Here is a 3,898-nt window from a genome sequence, read left to right on the forward strand (position 1 = left end):
TAAACGCCGAGTGGTGCACATTCTGGGCGTTCAACGCCCATGTAAAGCATGTTTCTGGCGTTGAACGCCAGTTTCATGCTTGCTACTGGCGTTCAGCGCCAGTTTTCCTCTCTAGGCACATTCCTGGCGTTCAGCGCCAGAATGTTGCTTGTTTCTGGCGTTCAGCGCCAGAATGATGCTCTGTTCTGGCGTTGAACGCCGGCCAGATGCATCTTACTGGCGTTGAACGCCAACCTGTGCTTCCTCTAGGGTGCAAAATTTTTTTGCTGTTTTTGACTCTGTTTTTAATTTTTCTGATTTTTTTTCGTGACTCCTCATGATCATGTACCTAATAAAACACAAAATAACAATAATATAGAATAAAATAAAAATTAGATAAATAAAATTGGGTTGCCTCCCAACAAGCGCTTCTTTAATGTCAATAGCTTGACAGTGGCTCTCATGGAGCCACAAGGTGATCAGGTCAATGTTGTATAGTCCCAACACCAAACTTAGAGTTTGGATATGGGGTCTTGACACCAAACTTAGAGTTTGGTTGTGGCCTCACAACACCAAACTTAAAGTTTGACTGTGTGGGCTCTTCTTGACTCTGAACTGAGAGAAGCTCTTCATGCTTACTCTCTTTTGTCATAGAGGGATGGCCATCTGCCTTAAACACAAGGTAGTCCCCATTCAATTGAAGGACTAATTCACCTCTGTTGACATCTATCACAGCTCCTGCTGTGGCTAGGAAAGGTCTTCCAAGGATGATGCAATCATCCTCTTCCTTCCTAGTGTCTAAGATTATGAAATCAGCATGGATGTAAAGGCCTTCAACCTTTACTAACATGTCCTCTACTATTCCATAAGCTTGTCTCAATGACTTGTCAGCCAATTGTAATGAGAACAAGGCAGGTTGTACCTCAATGATCCCCAGCTTCTCCATTACAGAGAGTGGCATAAGATTTATCCCTGACCCCAGATCGCACAGAGCTTTTTCAAAGGTCATGGTGCCTATGGTACAAGGTATTAAGAACTTGCCAGGATCTTGTTTCTTTTGAGGTAGAATTTGCTGAATTCAGGTATCCAGTTCACTAACGAGCAAGGGAGGTTCACTTTCCCAAGTCTCATTACCAAACAACTTGGCATTCAGCTTCATGATAGCTCTTAAATATTGAGCAACTTGCTCTCCAGTTACATCTTCATCCTCTTCAGAGGAAGAATAGTCTTCAGAGCTCATGAATGGCAGAAGGAGATTTAATGGAATCTCTATGGTCTCTATATGAGCCTCAGATTCCTTTGGATCCTTAATAGGAAACTCCTTCTTGCTTGAGGGACGTCCCAGGAGGTCTTTCTCACTAGGATTTTCGTCCTCCTCCTCCCTTGTGCATTCGGCCATATTGACTAAATCAATGGCCTTGCACTCTCCTTTTGGATTCTCTTCTGTATTGCTTGGGAGAATACTGGGAGGAGTTTCAATGACTTTCTTAGTCAGTTGGCCCACTTGTGCCTCCAGATTTCTAATGGAGGATCTTGTTTCACTCATGAAACTGAAAGTGGCCTTTGACAGATCAGAGACTAGATTGGCTAAATTAGAGGTGTTTTGTTCAGAATTCTCTGTCTGTTGCTGAGAAGATGATGGATATGGCTTGCTATTGCTCAGCCTATTGTGTCCACCATTGTTAAAGCCTTGTTGAGGCTTTTGTTGATCCTTCCATGAGAAATTTGGATGATTTCTCCATGATGAGTTATAGGTGTTTCCATAAGGTTCACCCATGTAATTAACCTCTGCCATGGCAGGGTTCTCAGGATCATAAGCTTCTTCAGAAGCTGCCTCTCTAGTACAGTTGGATGCATGTTGCCATCCATTCAGATTTTGAGAGATCATGTTGACCTGTTGAGTCAACACTTTGTTCTGAGCCAATATGGCATTCAGTGCATCAATTTCAAGAACTCCTTTCTTCTGAGGTATCCCATTATTCACGGAATTCCTCTCAGAAGTGTACATGAATTGGTTGTTTGCAACCATATCAATGAGTTCTTGAGCCTCTTCAGGCATTTTCTTTAGGTGAATAGATCCACCTGCAGAATGGTCCAATGACATTTTCGAAAATTCAGATAGACCATAATAGAATATATCTAATATGGTCCATTCTGAAAACATGTCAGATGGACATCTTTTGGTCAGCTGCTTGTATCTTTCCCAAGCTTCATAGAGGGATTCACCATCTTTTTGTTTGAAGGTTTGAACATCCACTCTCAACTTGCTCAGCTTTTGAGGAGGAAAGAATTTATCCAAGAAGGCTGTGACCAGCTTATCCCAGGAGTCCAGGCTATCTTTAGGTTGTGAATCCAACCATATTCTAGCTCTGTCTCTTACAGCAAAAGGGAAAAGCATGAGTCTGTAGACTTCAGGATCAACTCCATTCGTCTTTGCAGTCTTACAGATCTGCAAGAACTCAGTTAAAAACTGATAAGGATCTTCTGATGGAAGTCCATAAAACTTGCAGTTTTGTTGCATTAAAGCAACTAGTTGAGGCTTAAGCTCAAAATTATTGGCTCTAATGGCAGGAATGGAGATGCTTCTTCCATCAAACTTGGACGTTGGCTTTGTGAAGTCACCAAGCATTCTCCTTGCATTATTATTATTTTCGGTTGCCATCTCCTTCTCTTGTTCGAAAATTTCTGAAAGGTTGTTTCTGGATTGTTGTAATTTAGTTTCTCTTAATTTTCTCTTCAGAGTCCTTTCAGGTTCAGGATCAACTTCAACAAGAGTTCCTTTTTCCTTGTTCCTGCTCATATGAAAGAGAAGAAAACAAGAAAAGAAAGAGGAATCCTCTATGTCACAGTATAGAGATTCCTTTATGTTAGTAGAGAAAGAAAGGGGAGAAGAATGAAGAAGAATGGATTCGGATTTTTGGATGAAGAGAGGTGAAGAGAAATGTCAAGACACCAAAGGTGATCAGGTCAATGTTGTAAAACTCCCAACACCAAACTTAGAGTTTGACTGTGGGGGCTCTGTTTGACTCTGTACTGAGAGAAGCTCTTCATGCTTACTCTCTTTTGTCACAGAGGGATGGCCATGTGCCTTAAACACAAGGTAGTCCCCATTCAATTGAAGGACTAATTCACCTCTGTTGACATCTATCACAGCTCCTGCTATGGCTAGGAAAGGTCTTTCAAGGATGATGCACTCATCCTCTTCCTTCCTAGTGTCTAAGATTATGAAATCAGCAGGGATGTAAAGGCCTTCAACCTTTACTAACACGTCCTCTACTAATCCATAAGCTTGTCTTAATGACTTGTCTGCCAATTGTAATGAGAACAAGGCAGGTTGTACCTCAATGATCCCCAGCTTCTCCATTACAGAGAGTGGCATAAGATTTTTGCCTGACCCCAGGTCACACAGAGCCTTGTTAAAGGTCATGGTGCCTATTGTACAGGGGATTAAGAATTTACCAGGATCTTGTCTCTTTTGAGGTAAAGTTTTCTGAATCCATGTATCTAGTTCACTAATGAGCAAGGGGGATTCACCTTCCCAAGTCTCATTACCAAACAACTTGGCATTCAGCTTCATGATAGCTCCTAGATATTGAGCAACTTGCTCTCCAGTTGTATCTTCATCCTCTTCTGAGGAAGAATAGTCTTCAGAGCTCATGAATGGCAGAAGGAGATTTAGTGGAATCTCTATGGTCTCTATATAAGCCTCAGATCCCTTTAGGTCCTCAATAGGGAACTCCTTCTTGTTTGAGGGACGTCCCAGGAGGTCTTCCTCACTAGGATTTTCGTCCTCCTCCTCCCTTGTGCATTCGGCCATATTGATTACATCAATGGCCTTGCACTCTCCTTTTGGATTCTCTTCTGTATTGCTTGGGAGAATACTGGGAGGAGTTTCAATGACTTTCTTACTCAGCTGGCC

General features: G+C 42.0%; 1 non-coding gene across 1 annotated transcript; it reads left to right on the forward strand.

Moving 5' to 3' along the window:
• The first annotated feature begins 2,141 nt into the window (after nt 1-2,141).
• LOC130978254 (small nucleolar RNA R71) lies at nt 2,142-2,245 on the forward strand. Its single transcript, XR_009085907.1, has one exon. It is a non-coding gene; the product is annotated as a small nucleolar RNA R71 (small nucleolar RNA).
• The last annotated feature ends 1,653 nt before the right edge of the window (nt 2,246-3,898 follow it).

This window comes from Arachis stenosperma, chromosome 4, assembly GCF_014773155.1.
Source record: "Arachis stenosperma cultivar V10309 chromosome 4, arast.V10309.gnm1.PFL2, whole genome shotgun sequence".
Classification (NCBI taxonomy): Eukaryota; Viridiplantae; Streptophyta; class Magnoliopsida; order Fabales; family Fabaceae; genus Arachis; species Arachis stenosperma.